Source organism: Mustelus asterias, chromosome 27 (assembly GCF_964213995.1).
Source record: "Mustelus asterias chromosome 27, sMusAst1.hap1.1, whole genome shotgun sequence".
Lineage (NCBI taxonomy): Eukaryota > Metazoa > Chordata > Chondrichthyes > Carcharhiniformes > Triakidae > Mustelus > Mustelus asterias.
Genome location: NC_135827.1, coordinates 31,376,125 through 31,395,748, shown reverse-complemented (window position 1 = coordinate 31,395,748; position 19,624 = coordinate 31,376,125). Strand labels below are relative to the sequence as shown.

The 19,624-nt window shown below is 45.9% G+C and overlaps 2 protein-coding genes across 3 annotated transcripts in view; one reads left to right on the top strand and one right to left on the bottom strand.

Moving 5' to 3' along the window:
- The window catches only part of LOC144479931 (palmitoyl-protein thioesterase ABHD10, mitochondrial-like), a 43,039-nt gene extending 29,488 nt beyond the window's left edge, over window positions 1–13,551 (bottom strand). For both annotated transcript variants that reach the window (XM_078198998.1, XM_078199000.1), the window contains exon 1: window positions 13,338–13,551. The gene's annotated coding sequence lies outside the window, so the exon portion shown is untranslated. The remainder of the gene's footprint in view (window positions 1–13,337) is intronic.
- Window positions 1–19,624, top strand: part of LOC144479936 (transgelin-like) — a 533,241-nt gene that overhangs the window by 490,411 nt on the left and 23,206 nt on the right. The gene's annotated exons all lie outside the window — the stretch shown is intronic.

The following is a 19,624-nucleotide window of genomic DNA, read 5'->3' as shown; positions in this document are numbered from 1 at the left end:
GGCACACTCCAGTGGGGTCCCGCCTCCGGTGGCAGGGTATAAGACCCCCTGCTCCGGCAGGACCCCTTCAGTCTGAACGGGTGAATTTGTGTTAGTAGTTTCATTGTTAATGTATTAAAGCCTTCAGTACTAAAGCCTTGTTTCCGGGTGCTCATTGAGGTGCATCAGCCGGCGAGTGAGGTATCAGTCAGGTGTTGCCCTCCTACACTGTCAATGTGGTTCAGGAATGCAAGTACAGCCCAAAGACCTTTCACGGAGAAACATTCCAGTGCGGGTGATGTAGTGAACTGTACACTGACGAAGGGCAGGGATATTAAGAATGCCTGACAACTTGAGGGCTGATCACCCGAGACAGAAATGCAATTAGGCTTTCAAAATATGCACATTATCAAATTCTTCTGACCACGGTCATAAAAAACATTCTCAGGATCGGCATTATTCACAGGCTGATGAAAATGTACTTCAGGGGGGAAAAATGCATGGAATTTTGAAAGAATGGCTCATGCAAGAACTCTGTAAAAAAAAAGCAACACAAATGATTGCTCAGTAGTTTGGTTTAGCTTATTTTAGGCGGCCGGCATGGGGGAGATGCCGGGTGCAGTAGTAGCATCAACGGGACTAGTAATCCAGAGGCCCAGGCTAATGATCTGGGTTCAAATCCCCACCATGGCAGCCGGTGGGATTTAGATCCAATGAATGATCTGGATTTGAAAAATGTAGATTCAGTAATAGTGACCATCACCATTATCAACTGTACAAACCCATCTGGCTCATGCATGCCCTATAAGGAAATGCTGTCCTTACCCCCGGAGTCACGGCAACTGCCCTCTGGAATGGTGTGGCAAGCCACTGAGTCCGAGGTCTATTAGGGACAGGCAGCAAATGAGAGGGGAATCTGATAGAAACTTATAAAATTCTATCAAGGTTAGACAGGGTAGATTCAGAAAGAACGTTCCCGATGTTTAAAAGTTTTATTTATTAGTGTCACAAGTAGGCTTGCATTAACACTGCAATGAAGTTACTGTGAAAATCCCCTAGTCACCACACTCTGGCACCTGTTCAGGGGGCGGCACGGTGGCACAATGGTTAGCACTGCTGCCTCACAGCACCAGGTACCCGGGTTCGATTCCCGGTTTGGGTCACTGTCTGTGTGGAGTTTGCACGTTCTCCCTGTGTCTGCGTGGGTTTCCTCCCATAGTATGAAAGACGTGCTGGTTAAGTGCATTAATCTGAACAGGCGCCGGAGTGTGGCAACTACTAAGCCTACTTGTGACTAATAAATAAACTTTTTAACAAAGCTTTAAAGATACACTGAGGGAGAGTTTAGCATGGCCAATGCACCTAACCAGCATGATTTTCAGACTGTAAACATGGAGAGAATATACAGATTCCACACAGACAGTGACCCAAGCCGGGAATCGAACCCTGATTCCTGGAACTGTGAGGTAGCAGTGCAAGCCACCGTGTCGCATGGTGGGGGAGTCCAGAACTAGGGGGGGTCATAGTTTGAGGATAAGGGGTAAACCTTTTAGGACTGAAGGGAGGAGAAATTTCTTCACCCAGAGAGTGGTGAATGTGTGGAATTCACTCCCACAGAAAGTAGTTGAGGCCAAATGGTTGCATGATTTCAAGAAGAAATTAGATTTCGCTCTTGGGGCTGAAGGGATCAAGGGATATGGGGGGAAGGGGGGAATCAGGATATTGAATTTGATGATCAGCCATGATCATAATGAATGGCGGAGCAGGCTCAAAGGGCCGAATGGCCTACTCTTGCTTCTAGTTTCTAGGCGGGATTTTCCAGCCGGCTTGCCCCAAAACTGGAAAATCCTAACCAAGGTCAACGGACGTTTGCATGGTGCTGTCCCGCTACGATTCCCATGGTGGATGGGACGAGAAAATTCCTCCCTCTATGTTTCTAAAGTTTTGAACATTATTTTCCAGCGCTCTCAAATGTCGATTTATTGAAGTTTGAACCTTCTTTTCTTTACTCTTTCATGGATGTGGCTGCCAGCAATACCCACACCCATGAAAGAATAAAGAAAAAATATTCAAACTTCAATCAATAGACATTTAAGACTGCCATTGCAACATTAGTCCAAAGATGTGTGGTTTAGGTTGATTGGCCATGCTAAATTGACCCTAGTGTCAGAGGGATTAGAAGGGTAAATATTGGGGTTACAGGAATAGGGCCTGGGTGGAATTGTGGTCGGTGCAGACTTAATGGGCTGAATGGCCTCCTTTTGCACTGTAGGGATTCTATGATGATTATTCTGGAATATGTTTCGATGATAGTACCGTTAATAATATTGTATGGTTTATTTATCTTCCGGCAAAGAAAGGGTTTTTGCCTATCAGCATTCCCCCTTCCATGCTCCCCCAGTGATTTTGTACACCATCTGATGTGCCATTGCGCTGCATGGTGGACAAAAGATCCCACGTTCTAACAATGAGCTGTGCCAAGATAGCTGATTTCAGTTGGGGGTGGGATTTGGATGTTACAGTTTCACCCCTGGGAATGTTCTCCCTCTTGCCAAATCTCCATTTGTGAATATCATCAGGCAGGGAGAGGACCAGGTTTCCTGGTGAAATAGGCTGTCAGCATTCACCACCTTGGAAAAGGTTATCCTTGCACCAAGCAACGTTGTTACACTCCAGGAGATGACGGGAGGGAATACTGAGTTTGTTGGTGATTAGGGATCTAGCATTAGAAACTGCACAATTCTTTCTTCTAATCATGTGGCAATCGTGTTACCTTTGAAGGACTTCCTGAGGGTTACTTCATGTAATGTCATCAAAATTTAGTCAAACTTAAGCATTAAGGGGAGCTGATGGCCTGGTGGCATTATTGTTAGGCTATTAATTCAGAAATTTAGCTAATGTTCTAATCTCGCCACGGCAGACGGTGGAATTTGAATTCAATAAAAAATATCTGGATTTAAGAATCTACTGATGACCATGAAACCATTGTTGATTGTTGGAAAAACCCACCTGGTTCACTAATGTCCTTGAGGGAAGGAAATCTGCCGTCCTTACCTGGTCTGGCCTACATGTGACTCCAGAGCCATAGCAATGTGCTTGACTCTCAACTGCCCTCCAAGGGCAACTAGGGGTGGGCAATAAATGCTGGCCAGCCAGCGACACCCATATCCCACAAATGAATTTTAAAAAGGCATGAGTTTCAGTGTTTATATTTGCTTTTATAAATCCGGCTTCTACCAGTTTGTTTAGCAAAAATGTTTTAGTTAATCTTAAACAATAATGAAAGCACATTTATTAACAGCACAAAGGCAGTTGCAATCCCTGGTTTTGCTTACTTAATTCTAGGGACTGTTTGGGTTTAGAGGCGGGTAGGTGAGTGTGACACAGCTATTGGACTGAAGAGTTAGGGAGAGACTCAATGAGCGATTGTAGTTTAATTGGCATTTCTCCATATCTTTTCCCCTGCAAAAGGTTGCTATAGTGCTAGCTGAGGTCGTCATTACTGAGCTAAGTGCCTCTGATTTAAGCAGATGTGGGGAGGAAATAAGAAATTAAAACAGTTTCATTCACAAATTTTTCATATATGAAAAGCGTTCACATGTGAAAATTGAGTACATTTTTACAGTGCAGCACAGCAAACTGACCACCAGAGGGCATCAACAGCGATTCTTTTGCATTGCTGTCATTGTGATGCCTATTTATAAAGTACCCCCTAAACATACAGGCCTACGGATGTGGGCATCGCTGGCTGGGCCCAGCATTTATTGCCCGCCCCTAATTGTCCTTAAACTGAGTGGCTCACTAGGCCATTTCAGAGGGCATTTAAGATTCAACCACGTTGCTGTGGCTCTGGAGTCACATGTAGGCCAGACCGGGTAAGGACGGCAGATTTCCTTCCCTAAAGGAGATTAGTGAACCAGATGGGTTTTTTACAACAATCACCATCATAAGACTTTTAATGAATTCATTTTTCACCATCTGCCATGGTGGGATTTGAACCTGGAACTCCAGAGCATTACCCTGGGTCTCTGCATTACCAGCCCAGTGACAATACCACCACGCCACCACCTCCCCAATGACTGGCAACGCAATTACATGACCGGAATGTAATAGAACACTTAAAATTTATTTGTTGATGGGATGTGGGCTTCACTGACTGGGCCAGCATTTATTGCCCATCCCCAATTGCCCTTGAGAAGTTGAAGGTGAGCTGCTTTCATGAACCACTGGAGCATGTGTTTTGTAAGTACACCCACAATGCTGTTAGGGAGGTAATTTGACCCAGCAACAATGAAGGAACAGCAAATCAGGATGGTGAATAACTTGAAGGGAAAGTGCAGGTGGTGGTGTTCCCAGGCATCCTCTGTCCTTCTGGATGATGGATAATTGGAAGATACTGCAGAAAAAGCCTTAGTGAGTTGCTGCAGTGCATCTTGTAGACGGTACACACTGCTGCTGCTGTGTGTCAGTTCTGGAGGGAGTTAATGTTTAGGGTAGTGGATAGGGTGCCAATTGAATGGGCTGCTTTATCTTGGATGGTGTTACGGCTTCTTGAGTGTTGTTGGAGTTGTACTCATCCAGGGAGAATATTCCATCATACCCCTAACTTGTGCCTTGTAGACGGTGGATCGACTCTGGGGAATCAGGAGGTGAGTTACTCCCTGCAGAATTCCCAGCCTCTGATTTGCTCTGGTAGCTACGGTATTTACGTGACTGGTCCAGTTCAGTTTCTGGTCAATGGTAAGCCCTGGACTGCAGAAACTTGACATGGCTGACAATTCAGTGATGTAGTTGGTGGTATAATGATATAACAGGTGGGCGTAATGATATGCCTCGGGCTGCTGAAGGAGGAATCCTCCTTATTGCTAACAATCTGACACAGAAGTACAGCTTCAGTGGTGTCTAATTCTAGCTATAGAGGAATGTAACCTCCCTAAATTCAGTGGAATGACAAAATCCCTGTAATCATTGAAATACAATGTTATGTCTCTTGAAAATAGTCTGAGCAAAGCTGAAATAAAACAGAAATTTATGTTCCAAGATCACTTCACCACAACCACAAATGAATGTTATTCAGAATGCATGTGTGTTACCAAAACTGGTGGGTGAAGGGATTCAGTCAAAATATCTGTAATTATTATTCTTTATAATTCTGATCCTAGTTTTGATAAACATTTATGATCTTTTTAGCCTTGAGCAAGGTGTTGCATGAAAATAAATGTCGTCATGTAACTCTGTTTGGGAGAGGACAATATTCATTACTTCTTAACTCTGGTCTCCAACTGTAACATCACATCTAACTACTGGAACTCACTCCCTAACAGCACAGTGGGTGTACCCACACCACATGGACTGTCAAGGGCAATTAGGAATGGGCAATAAATGTTGATCTAATCAGTGATGCCCACATCCTGTCAAAGAATAAATTTTAAGAAGTATGTATGTGGTTTACAGGTGTGAGAAATACCATATGAGGCATCAGACCACCCACCTACAGAGTTCCAATTATAGAAACATAGAAATTAGAAGCAGGAGGAGGCCATTCTTCCCTTCGAGTCAGCTCCGCTATTCATTTTGATCATGGCTGATCATCAAATTCAATATCCCGATCCTGCTTAGCTACGACTCTCACCAACTTTTACGGATGCACCATAGAAAGCATTCTTTCTGGTTGTATCACTGCTTGGTATGGCTCCTGCCCTGCCCAAGACCGCAAGAAACTACAAAAGGTCGTGAATGTAGCCCAGTCCATCACGCAAACCAGCCTCCCATTCATTGACTCTGTCTACACTTCCCGCAACCTCGGCAAAAAAGCCAGCATAATTATGGACTCCATGCACCCCGGACATACTCTCTTCCACCTTCTTCCTTCGGGAAAAAGATACAAAAGTCTGAGGTCACGTACCGACCGACTCAAGAACAGCTTCTTCCCTGCTGCCGTCAGACTTTTGAATGGACCTACGTCGCATTAAGTTGATCTTTCTCTACACCCTAGCTATGACGGTAACACTACATTCTGCACTCTCTCATTTCTTTCTCTATGAATGGTATGCTTTGTCTGTATAGCGCGCAAGAAACAATATTTTTCACTGTATGTTAATATATGTGACAATAATAAATCAAATCAAATCAAATCGCTTTCCCCCCCATATCCCTGGTCCCTTTAGCCCCAAGAGCTAAACCTAATTTCTTCTTGAAATCACCATGTTTTGGCTTCAACTGTGCTAATGCATTCCACAGATTCACCACGCTCTGGGTGAAGAAATTTCTCCTCACCTCAGAACTAAAAGGTTTACCCCTTACCCTCAAACTGTAACCCCTAGTTCTGGGAGTCCCCCATCTTCGGGAACATTCTTTCTGAATCTACCTTGTCCAATCCTGTTAGAACATAGAACAGTACAGCACAGAACAGGCCCTTCGGCCCCACGATGTTGTGCCGAGCTTTATCTGAAACCAAGATCATAGAAACCCTAGAAATCATAGAAACCCTACAGTGCAGAAGGAGGCCATTCGGCCCATCGAGTCTGCATCAAGCTATCCCACTCCCTATCATCCTGGTGTGCTCCATGTGCCTATCCAATAACCGCTTAAATGTTCCTAAAGTGTCTGACTCCACTATCACTGCAGGCAGTCCATTCCACACCCCAACCACTCTCTGCGTAAAGAACCTACCTCTGATATCCTTCCTATATCTCCCACCATCAACCCTATAGTTATGCCCCCTCGTAATAGCTCCATCCACCCGAGGAAATAGTCTTTGAACATGTGGGCAATTTTAAAAGTTTCTATGAGATCCCTTTTCATTCTTCTAGACTCCAATGAATATAATCCTAGTCTACCCTCATATGACATCCCAGGAATCAGTCTGGTAAACCTTCGGTGCACTCTCGAGAGTGATCTGCTCCTAAGGGAACTGTTTTCAGTAAAATTGGATAGAAATCATATCCCATGACTTCCTCATTAAGTGTTCCTTTACACTGTAAAACGACATTAATCATCAATGTAGACATGCATTATTATTAAACAGTAACCCATTGTACTTTGTGGATTGGTTCCAGTAATATCACACTGACCACTGTTTTTTTTTAGTAACATGGTAACACTACAATTTGGAGAAAGTCATTCTGGAACCATGTAGGTCATTACAAGCTGGAGGAGGCCATTCAGCCCCCTTCCCCCCCTTCAGTTCTGTTGCAGCATTCAATTTACTCAGGGCTGATCTACATCTCAAATGTTTTATATTTGTTCACGGGCTGTGAGCATTGTATGCAAGGCCAGCATTCATTGCCCATCCCTAGTTGCCCTTGGGAAGGTGGTGATGAGCTGCCTCCTTGAACCGCTGCAGCGCATGTGGTGTAGGTACACCCACAGTGCTGTTAGGGAGTTCCAGGATTTTGACCCAGCGACCGTGAAGATACCATCTACTTGCCTTTGCGCCGAGTCCCTGGTTACCCCCTACCCTACAAAAACCTATTTCAGCCTTGAAATCTCCAACTGGCCAAGTATCCTTTATGATGTGGAGATGCCGGCGTTGGACTGGGGTAAACACAGTAAGAGTTTTAACAACACCAGGTTAAAGTCCAACAGGTTTATTTGGTAGCAAATACCATTAGCTTTCGGAGCGCTGCTCCTTCGTCAGATGGAGTGGAAATCTGCTCTCAAACAGGACACAGAGACACAAAATCAAGTTACAGAATACAAGTATCCTTTCTCCAGAAGGGGGCGGTGTGCTGCCTTCTTGAACCTCTGAAGTCCATTGTCCCAGTGACCTACCCTTTTTGAGGGAGGTCAGTTGAGATGTCTACTATCCTTTGTGTGAAAAATTGTTTTCTGGTTCACTCCTGAAAGACTTTGCTCTAATTTAAGTCATTTTCTTAATTCCCCCACCAGAGGAAATATTTTCTCAGTATCTATCCTTTCGAGATGTTAAACATTATCCCCAGTTCACCCCCTAATCCTCTGTACTCAAAGGAATACAACTACATTTATGCAAGATGTCCTCATAATTTCACCCTCTAAACCTCAGGATTATTCTGGGCAAATCTGCATTGCAACTCCAAGGCCAATGTATCCTTCCTGAAGTCCGGTGCTGTAAACTGATGGGGTCTGACCAGGGATGTCTACAATAGCATTTTCCCCAGAATGTTACTCACCCTAAGGCCATTCTAAAGACAACCCAATACATATTAAATTACAAAAGCAATGAGAATATGATAAAATAGTGTCATCTGGAATACCCTTGAGGAAGGCATCATTGTGAATCGTGCAGTATGGTACCTTTCTGACTTCCACTCTGGTATCCTGATTTCTGGGAACTTTGTTTCTCAGGTGTTGGACATTGTCAACGAGTGCCCATTGCCCACGATTAATGACAACTTCAGTCTCAATCCGTTTCTCATTGTTAACTCAGTTACACCATCTAATCCCAGCAGTGGCCTGTGTATACGAAACACTCCCAGCTTCTTAATGCATTATTTAAGCAGACCTGTGCCCCCTGATCCTGAATTTGAAAAGGGAGGGGGCTACTTACTCCAACCGGGGCTCCCATTAAAAAGGGTTAATCCCTTCTCCTCTCTTTTATTTAGTCTTTTCATTAAGGAAGGCGATGCGGTAGTGTATTGTTGCTGGCCTAGTAATCCAGAAACTTCAGGGTAATGCTCTTGGGACCTGGATTCAAATCCTGCCAAGACGTATGGTGAAATTTGAATCCAATAAAAATCTGGAATTAAGAATCTACTGATGGCCATGAAACCATTGCCGATTGTCGAAAAAACCCATCTGCTTCACTAGTGTCCTTTGGGGAAGGAAATCTGCCGCCCTTACCTGGTCTGGCCTACTTCAGATCACAGTAAGAGTTTTAACAACACCAGGTTAAAGTCCAACAGGTTTATTTGGTAGCAAATACCATTAGCTTTCGGAGCGCTGCTCCTTCGTCAGATGGAGTGGAAATCTGCTCTCAAACAGGGCGCAGAGACACAAAATCAAGTTACAGAATACTGATTAGAATGCGAATCTCTACAGCCAACCAGGTCTGAAAGATACAGACAATGTGAGTGGAGGGAGCATTAAGCACAGGTTAAAGAGATGTGTATTGTCTCCAGACAGGACACCCTGTTTGAGAGCAGATTTCCACTCCATCTGACGAAGGAGCAGCGCTCCGAAAGCTAATGGCATTTGCTACCAAATAAACCTGTTGGACTTTAACCTGGTGTTGTTAAAACTCTTACTGTGTTTACCCCAGTCCAACGCCGGCATCTCCACATCATGTCTACTTCAGCTCCACAGCAATGTGGTTGATTATTGAAATGCCCTCAGGGATGGGTAATAAATGTTGGCCCAGCCAGCGACGCCCACATCCCATGAACGAATATAAAAAATGTACACTTGTGCATATTTTCAGACACCGCCCTGGGGAAAACAGTCTGGTGATATATTAAAGGAACAAGTCAGTTGGAGACAGTTTATTTGGATGTAATCACTGTTACCTCCCCTTGCTAATTCTCTCCCTCTGCGCTGTTCCACTTCAGAAGCTCAGTGTTTGGGAACGGCACGGTGGCACAGTGGTTAGCACTGCTGCCTCACAGCACCAGGGACCCGTGTTCGATTCCCAGCTTGGGTCACTGTCTGTGCGGAGTTTGCACATTCTCCCCATGTCTGCATGGGTTTCCTCCGAGTGCTCCGGTTTCCTCCCATAGTCCAAAGATGTGCGGGTTAGGTGGATTGGCCATGCTAAATTGCCCCTTAGTGTCAAGGGGACTGGCAGGGTAAATACATAGGGTTATGGGGATAGGGCCTGGGTGGGATTGTGATCGAAATGGCCTCCTTCTGCACTGTAGGATTCTATGATTAACAGCCTCAATCACGTTAACCCACTCTAGCGCACAACACATTGGAAACATTCCAATCCTATGTTAATTTCATAAAGATGTTACATTTTATAGGAATAAAAATGTTCACGTCGGAATAAACACTGGGCCTGATCTGTTGGAAGACCGTTCTCAATATCCCACATCATTGAAGTCATAAAGATAAATCCTCTTCAGAGTCACCATCAAGAAATGAAGTATGAAGCTGACTTTGACACTGTTAGCTGCTGGCAAAAAAACACATCCAAAAATTGGAACAAAACGCCAGGCATAACACTGAAACTGTACACCACAAGCAGAAACAGATACCAGACAATAGCTTCACCTTTTTAATCTCTGCCTTCAGATGGCAGTCGTAAACCACAGACTGTTTGACTTTTATAGCTAATGACTTCATCTCAACCTCGCGATCAGAATCGTGACTTGACACACCCGGTCGAGACGTTGCTCTCTGCAAATTATATACCAGCTGCCATTTTCTAGAATTTTATTTAACGTGTATCGCTTACAACCCCTCAAGCCTGCCCTGTCATTCACAGAATCACTACCGTGCAGAGGAGGCAGAGTGGCACAGTGGTTAGCACTGCTGCCTCACAGCTCCAGGGACCTGGGTTCGATTCCAGCCTTGGATGACTGTCTGTATGGAGTTTGCATGTTCTCCCCACGTCTGCGTGTGTTTCCTCTGGATGCTCCGGTTTCCTCCCACAGTCCAAAGATGTGTAGGTTAGGTGGATTAGCCATGCTAAATTGCCTCTTAGTGTCCAAGGATGTGTAGGTTAGGTGGACTGGCCACGCTAATTTGCCCTTTAGCGTCCAAGAATGTTTAGGTTAGGTGGATTGACCATGCTAAATTGCCCATGCTAATTTGCCCCTTAGTGTTCAAGGATGTGTAGGTTAGGTGGATTGGCCATGCTAAATTGCCCCTTAGTTTCTAAGGATGTGCAGGTTGGGTGGATTGGCCATGCTAAATTGCTCCTTAATATTCAGATATGTGTAGGTTAGGTCGTAGATGTGTGGGGTTACAGAGATGGGGTGGGGAAAAGGGCCTGGGTAAGATGCTCTTTCAGAGAGTCGCTGCAGACCCAATGGGCTGAGTGGCCTCTTCTGCACTGTAGGAATTCTGTGATTCTAAGGAGGCCATTCGGCCCATCGAGCCTGCACTGACAACGATCCCACCCAGGCCCTATATATTTTCCCTGCTAATTCCCCCGACACGAAGGGGCAATTTAGCATGGCCAATCAACCTAACCCACACATCTTTGGATTGTGGGAGAAAACCGGAGCACCCGGAGGAAACCCACACAGACACGGGGAGAACGTGCAAACTCCACACAGACGGTCACCCAAGGCCGGAATTGAACCCGAGTCCCTGGCACTGGAGGCAGCAGTGTTAACCCACTGTGCCATCGTGCCTCCGTAAAGATCACCGCTGAATTGTACACGTTCCTCTTTGCTGTACGATTTGATGCCTACTGTTGTAAGCTCCCTTCCAAAAAATATGACCAAACATCTTTTAGGAATTATAATATTAAACTCTAAAGGAAATCAGCTTTAGCATAAATGATGACTTGGGACTGTGCTCAAGGCTCTAAAGTGGTGATGTTGGAATAAAAGAATGTAAGTTACGGTTCTTTGACATTCCCACACCAGGAAACTGGAGTGAAAGAGCCAAACCCATTTCAGTTAGAAACCTTGGAGCCAATAGGCTGGATTTCAATCCATGAGTATAAGGTGAACTTGAATCCTGATTCCAATAGTGTACAGTATCACAATATCATTCAGTAATCCCTCCCATGCTGATTAAATTCAGATTCATACCAAAATAAGCCAAGAGAACTTTGTTATTAAGAGCGGCACGGTGGCACAGTGGTTAGCACTGCTGCCTCACAGCGTCAGGGACCCGGATTCGATTCCCGGCTTGGGTCACTGTCTGTGTGGAGTTTGCACATTCTCTCCATGTCTGTGTGGGTTTCCTCCGGGTGCTCCGGTTTCCTCCCACAGTCCAAAAGATGTGCAGGTTGGGTGGATTGGCCATGCTAAATTGCCCCTTAGCATCAAGGGGGTTAGCTAGGGTAAATGCATGGGGTTATAGGGATAGGGCCTGGGTGGGATTGTGGTCAGTGCAGACTCGATGGGCCAAATGGCCTCCTTCTGCACTGTAGGATTCTATGATTCTGTGATTAAGCTATTTCAAAAAGCTTCGGAATAAGTTCGAGGCTTCAACACATTTTCTTCAGATTTCAGATTATAGAAATGTTTAAGCCTCATGGATCACAAGGCAGGGACAGTTGAAGTACATTACAGCTTCCAGTCATCTTCTGCAGTTCTGGGATGGAACTGACTGCAGACAACAACAACAGCATCTAGCATCGTTTGGACGGCAGGGTGGCATAGTGGTTAGCATTGCTGCCTCACAGCGCCAGGGGTCTGGGTTCAATTCCAACCTTGGAGATTGCCTGTGTGGAGTTTGCATGTTCTCCCCGTGTCTGCGTGCGTTTCCTCCGGGTGTACGGTTTCCTCCCACAGTCCAAAGATGTACAGGTTAGTTGGATTGACCAGGCTAATTTGCCCCTTAGTGTCCCAAGATATGTAGGTTAGGGGGATTAGCAGGGTAAATATGCGGGGTTACGGGGATACGGCCTGGGTGAGGTGCTCTGTCAGAGAATCGGTGCTGATTTGATGGGTTGAATAGCCTCTTTCTGCACTGTAGGGATTCTATGATTCCATGATTCTATGAAAATCCCGCCAGCCATTTCACGGTTGGGTTAATCAGATAATAATTGACACTGAATCAAAAAAAGGAGAATTAGGGACATGAGGGAAGTTTTAAAGAGTGTCTGAAGGGAGGAGGGAGTGATAGAGAGGCCGAGAGGTTTCCAGAGCATGGCCTTAGTGGCTGAATGCACAGTAGTGTGGGGAAAGGAAGTGGAAACTGCACAAAAATCCAGGGGTACTCAGCTCTTCCTCAACTCCTTATATAGTTAACCATCCATCCTACCTTCAACCAATGTAAATCTGGATCTGCCAATATGCTGCAAGTGATTTAATTCAGATTAATGTGGGAAACTGACCCTGTGCAGTTGGATCCCTGGCTCTGAATTTAAACTCCAGTAGATTCCTAATCTAAAAATTCAGAAAAGTAAGAGATACTTGGGTTGATCTATATTCAAAATGCCACCCAGGTCATTACTTGTTCAAAAGATACGTGAACAAGTTTCACCATTCACAGTCATACCACACTCCCTCCCCACCCCCACTCCCTCCCCACCCCCACTCCCTCCCCACCCCCACTCCCTCCCCACCCCCACTCCCTCCCCACCCCCACTCCCTCCCCACCCCCACTCCCTCCCCACCCCCACTCCCTCCCCACCCCCACTCCCTCCCCACCCCCACTCCCTCCCCACCCCCACTCCCTCCCCACCCCCACTCCCTCCCCACCCCCACTCCCTCCCCACCCCCACTCCCTACCCCCTACCCCTAAGTGATACGCACCTGTTTTTTTACAGAGGAATTCAACCCCTGCCCAGAGAGCCACGCTTCTCCCTCTAGTCCTCTCTGGTCTGCGATAGGGTCCTTCTGACTCGAACTCCAGGCGTGGAATTTGGTTCTTAAACAAACTGTAGAAATACGCTGATATCTGCTTAACACTTGATTATTTGTAATGCATCTAAACAGGTTGCGGAGTAGCCATGACTCCAACCTTTGATTCCAACCTCTCGAGTTTAACACATGACTGACTAGTAGATCATCATCTACATCATACATTGGCATATCCAATCCTGTTAAGCCTTTATACTACCCTCCCATGTATGCATTCCTGTTTTTTTTGACATGAAACTCTGGTCGGAATTTTCCGGTCATTCACGCCAGTGGGATTCTCTGGTCCTGCTGCAGTGAAGGGAGATTTGGCTGGGTACCACATTCTCTTTCCTTGCTTGCAGGGGCGACGGGACATGAACAGCCGGAGAATTCTGGCCTATGTCTTTAACTATTTATATTACATTTCTGTAACTCCCTCTTTACAAGTAGCCAACTCCAGCTCTGACTCTTCCCCTCTTCCCCAAGTCACAGTGCTGGGGGAAAATCAGTCTCCCACAGTATTCTCAGCCCTTAGGAAAGATGTTTTGGAGACATGAGAAATTTCTTCTGCATCTGGTTGGACATCATTGTTCTCAGAGAGCACAGCATTGCTAGCAGCATAGCTGTAAGTTTCAGGATGACAGAATTGCAATGACTACAAAGACGTTTCAAAGAGAATCAAACATTGGATCCTCTGGGACTAGAAGAGAAGAACTCAGGACATTGAGGAACTTAGGGTGGCACAGTGGCTAGGGCGGCAGGGTGGCACAGTGGTTAGCAATGTTGCCTCACAGCATCAGGGATCCAGGTTCGATTCCTGGCTTGGGTCACTGTCTGTGTGGAGTCTGCACGTTCTCCCCATGTTTGCTTGGGTTTCTTCCGGGTGCTCCAGTTTCCTCCCACAGTCAGAAAGACATGCTGGTTAGAGTGCATTGGCCATACTAAATTCTCCCTCAGTGTAACTGAACAGGCGCCGGAGTGTGGCGACTAGGGGATTTTCACAGTAACTTCATTGCAGTGTTAATGTAAGCCTCCTTGTGACTAATAAATAAACTTTGCTGCCCCCTTGAAGAACTCTGGGAAGAATCTTCAGAAGACAAACAATCTTCAATCCCAGTGAAGACTGCCATAGCTTTATCATCCATTGCTGTATCAAAGGCGGAAAAGGCATCGAAGATCTGAGATTTCAATGAACTTAGACGGCAAAGAAAATAACAACCAACTTCCTGTAAGAGTGTCAGGAAATGAAGGAGGGTTGATTTCACAATGACATTTCAGGAGAATCGTCTGCTTTCTCCAGGCAGTGTAAGGAGAGCCACACTCCTCTCTGTACGAGGTTGCTCCACGATGGGCAATGGGAAAAATTCGTGAAGATATGGAGTCAAGACACCCTCAACCTCTGTACTGAGAGAAATTTTCTGTAGACAATTAACCTGGGGATACGATTGCGGTGCAAGATTCTGCAGCTTCAAAGTGTTAAAGATTTAGCCACAGCTTCTGTCTTGACCTTTCTCTGGAGGTAGGAAAGAGGACTTTCAGCTGGGACTGAAATATGGTTGGCAAATGACTTTTTTTCCCAAGGGGGAAGACAAATCATTCACCGGGACTTCCAACTCCGAGCGATCACTCAGGCCTGCAAAGGATTCTTCCTCATCACTCTCTAGTGAAGAGTCAATTGAGGTCCAGCAGGTCGCCATGGGGATGGTCACCACCTGCTGCACTGCCTTCTGTATCCTCCACCTCCTGTCTTATTTCATGAAGAACTGAGAGATCCACAACTTCAATGTCTGCCCCAAGATGGTGTCTCTGTGAAAGAAAGCAACTTACCGCTGAGTGTATAAACTTGCTCAGCTTTTGACAGCCGAATTTCCACGGCTCTTAAATAAAAGGTTGAAGGTTGTTGCCAGAAAGAGTGTGGCCGGAATCTTATCACCGTTCACGCAGGCGGGAGTTTCCCATCCTGCTGCGGTGAACGGTGATTTGGCTGGCCATCAAATACTCCAATCTCGCTGCGGCATGAACGGCCGGTAAGAACGCGCCCTGTGAGACATTTAGATGAGCATCATCTGATTTTTCCAGGACTGCTGGAAGTGTGCCAACATTGCCAATCAACAAGGATGTACTTTGATTGTGAGGAACATGGAGAGAATCAGTGATGTGTTGCCCCTTACAGTTAAGAGGAGGAAAGGTCTTGTCTTTAATTCGGAGTCTTTGATGCCTGGACCTACTTGGTAATTTGATGTTTGATGGATGAAGGATCATCAGCTGAAGCCAATCATTTGCTAATATGACAACAGCAACTCCAGTATCAACTTTAAAAGAAATATCGAAGCCTTGAACTTAGATTGTAACTGACCAATGATCCATCATTGACTCTGTCTACACTTCCTTCTGCCTCGAAAAGCAGCCAGCATAATCAAGGACCCCACGCACCGCGGACGTACTCTCTTTCACCTTTTTCCATTGGGAAAAAGATACATAGGTCTGAGGACACATACCAACCAACTCAAGAATAGCTTCTTCCCTGCTACCATCAGACTTTTGAATGGACCTACCTCGCATTAAGTTGATCTTTCTCTACACCCTAGCTAAGACTGTAACATTACATTCTGCACCCTCTCATCTCCTTCTCCCCTGTGTACTCTATGAACGGTATATTTTGTCTGTATATAGTTATCTGGTAACCTGTCCTGGTCCCTCCATGCCGACGCTATAGTTAAGAAAGCCCAGCAATGCCTCTACTTTCTCAGGAGACTACGGAAATTTGGCATGTCAGCCACAACTCTTGCCAACTTCTACAGACGCACCATAGAAAGCATGCTTTCTGGTTGTATCACAGCTTGGTATGGCTCCTGCTGTATCCAAGACCGCAAGAAACTGCAAAGGGTTGTGAATGAAGCCCAGTCCATCACGCAAACCAACCTCCTATCCACTGACTCTGTCTACACTTCCCGCTGCCTCGGCAAAGCAATCAGCATAATTAAGGACCCCACGCACCCCGGACATTCTCTCTTCCACCTTCCTCCATCGGGAAAAAGACACAAAAGTCTGAGATCACGTACCAACCGACTCAAAAAGAGCTTCTTCCCTGCTGCCATCAGACTTTTGAATGGACCTACTTCGCATTAAGTTGATCTTTCTCTACACCCTAGCTATGACTGTAACATTACATTCTGCTCTGTCTCCTTCCCTTCCCTACGTACGGTATGCCTTGTCGTATAGCAGGCAAGAAACAATACTTCCCACTGTATACTAATACATGTGACAATAATAAATCAATCAAATAGATTTACTTCCCCTAGGAATTCTGTAGGGTTGCCATTTTCATAGAATCATAGAATCTCTGGCAGCATCTGTACGGAAAGAAAAGAGCTGACGTTTCAAGTCCAGATGACCCTTTATCAAAGCTAAAAGGCAGAGAAAGTGGGAGATATTTATACTGCAGGGGGAGGGAATGAAAGATGAGTCATAGCCACAAAAACAAGGGGAAAGGCTGCTAATGGCAGCCCATAGAGAGAATAGAAGGTGTGAATGGCCAAACGGCAGAGAAGCTGAAATCAGAGGGTAAACTGTGACAGATGAAGATGTGGGGGGAGAGGGGGTGATGGGTGGAAGGGAGGTTAATTTGAGAAAAAGACACTCCATGAGTCCCAGACTTTATTGGGGCAGGAGCGGGAAGGTGGGGGGAATCTGTACCTTGCATCCCCCATCTCTAAACTCGCCACAGTGGGAAGATATCAAATTCCACCCATATTCACATTGATTCTGCACAATACTTGCTATCTATTACAAAATAAGGACATGCTTTGTTGTAATCCTGCAGTGATGCAGAACTTAAAGGTTAATTTTACCTGCAGCAACAGAATTGCTTTAGTTTTCCTAGTTCCTGTGGCCACACTGATAATATCTTGAGGGATAATTCCTTCTGCGTGTTACTCATTACAAATTACACACGATGCAAATCTTAGCCATTAACCTGTTAGTTTTTATAAGAGCTTTGAGCACAGAAATGTCACCACAGCCCTCAGACGTTGGATCAGTTAAGTTGTACTGACAGATCTGCAGCTCCGAGTTCCAATAACGCACCGTACAATTAAATACTGAGACACAGAGTGTGCCTTGCGATCCCTCAAGCGTGGAGTTCCTTCCAGTCCAGCATCACCCGTGCGGCTGACCGAGGGTAGGGGAAAAGGAGAGGAGCGAATGGATTTTTTGCGGCTCTGATTGATTGGAAATTCTTGCCACTGGGGAAAGAGCTGTACAGAGCACAGGCCCCAGAGCAAGGCCCATTACAACAACAACAACTCACTGCCCTGGGATACTACTCGCAAGCAGAAAGATGCATTTCCCAGGAAGCGAAGGAAAGGGGCGCAGCAAAATATCAGCAAGAGTGTGGGAACAAAAGAGAAATGCGGAGTGTGAGTGTGGGCAGGATGAAGGAAGGGGCGGCACGGTAGCACAGTGGTTAGCACTGCTGCTTCACAGCTCCAGGGACCTGGGTTCGATTCCCGGCTCGGGTCACTGTCTGTGTGGAGTTTGCACATTCTCCTCGTGTCTGCGTGGGTTTCCTCCGGGTGCTCCAGTTTCCTCCCACAGTCCAAAGATGTGCGGGTTAGGTTGATTGGCCATGCTAAAATTGCCCCTCACTGTCCTGGGATGTGTAGATTAAAGGGATTAGTGGGTAAAATATGTAGGGATATGGGGGTAGGGCCTGGGTGGGATTGTGGTTGGTGCAGGCTCAATGGGCCGAATGGCCTCTTTCTGTACTGTAGGGTTTCTATGATTTCTAAGGATCCAAGAGGAAGGTTTTGGGAAATCTTTTGGAAGGCAGGGGAGGTCTGGTGGACAGGAACATGCTAGTTGAAGAAGAGTTTAAAGGTTAAAGTTTATTTATCAGTGTCACAAGTCGGCTTACATTAACACTGCAAAGAAGTTACTGTGAAAATCCCCTAGTCGCCACACTCTGGCGCCTGTTCAGGTACACTGAGGGAGAATTTAGCATGGCCAATCCATCTAACCAGCACAGTGGGAAGATATTGAATTCCACCCATATTCACATTGATTCTGCACAATTCTTTCTATCTATTACAGAATAAGGACATGTTTTGTTGTAATCCTGCAGTGATGCAGAGCTTAAAGGTTAATATTACTTGCAGCAACAGAATTGCTTTAGTTTTCCCGGTTCCTCTGGCCAAACTGATAATACCTCGAGGGATAATTCCTTCTGCGTGTTACTCATTACAAATTACACACAATGCAAATCTTAGCCATTAACCTGTTAGTTTTTATAAGATCTTTCTGAATGTGGGAGGAAACCAGAGCACCCGGAGGAAACCCACGCAGACACAGGGAGAACGTGCAGACTCGGCACAGACAGTGACCCAAGCCAGGAATTGAACCCGGGTCTCTGGCGCTGTGAGGCAGCAGTGCTAACCGCTGTGCCAACATGCCGCCCCACAGTGGTAGAGGCTACCAGTGCAGGTGAGGGCAAGGGTAGAGGAGTAGCCCAGAGTTAAAGGAGTATTGGGCGGACGTAGGGATAGAAGGAGGAAAAGAATGAGCTGAAGTGGGGTAATGAGGGAAGAGAATAATTCCGGAACAGGGATAACCAGTCTTGACTATTCAGTAGCACTTCTGCCTCTGAGAATGAAGGCAAAGCTTTCAAGCTCCCTCCTTGAGGCTGGCACGGCTGAACAATACTGAGTCAGCGCAACACGGTGGGAGGTGCCATCTGTCAAATTAAATGTTGAACCACAGTCCTGTCTGCCATCTCAGGCGTATTTTTAGTTATTCCTGGAAATGTGGTGGACCCAGCAATGCCAGCATTTGTTGTAAACAAGGATGAGAATTTTTATGTCAATCAGTCAGGATGTGGGGAATCAGTGCGGACAATGGTACGTTCATTACATTGTTAAGATATACAGGTGAAGGGCGTCGTTTAATCAGGTACCTGTAGCACAGTGTACCTGTAGCACAGTGGTTAGCACTGCTGCTTCACAGCTCCAGGGTCCCGGGTTCGATTCCCGGCTCGGGTCACTGTCTGTGTGGAGTTTGCACATTCTCCTCGTGTCTGCGTGGGTTTCCTCCGGGTGCTCCGGTTTCCTCCCACAGTCCAAATTGCCCCTTAGAGTCCTGTGATGCGTGGATTAGTGGGTAAATATGTGGGCGTAGGGCCTGGGTGGGATTGTGGTCGGTGCAGA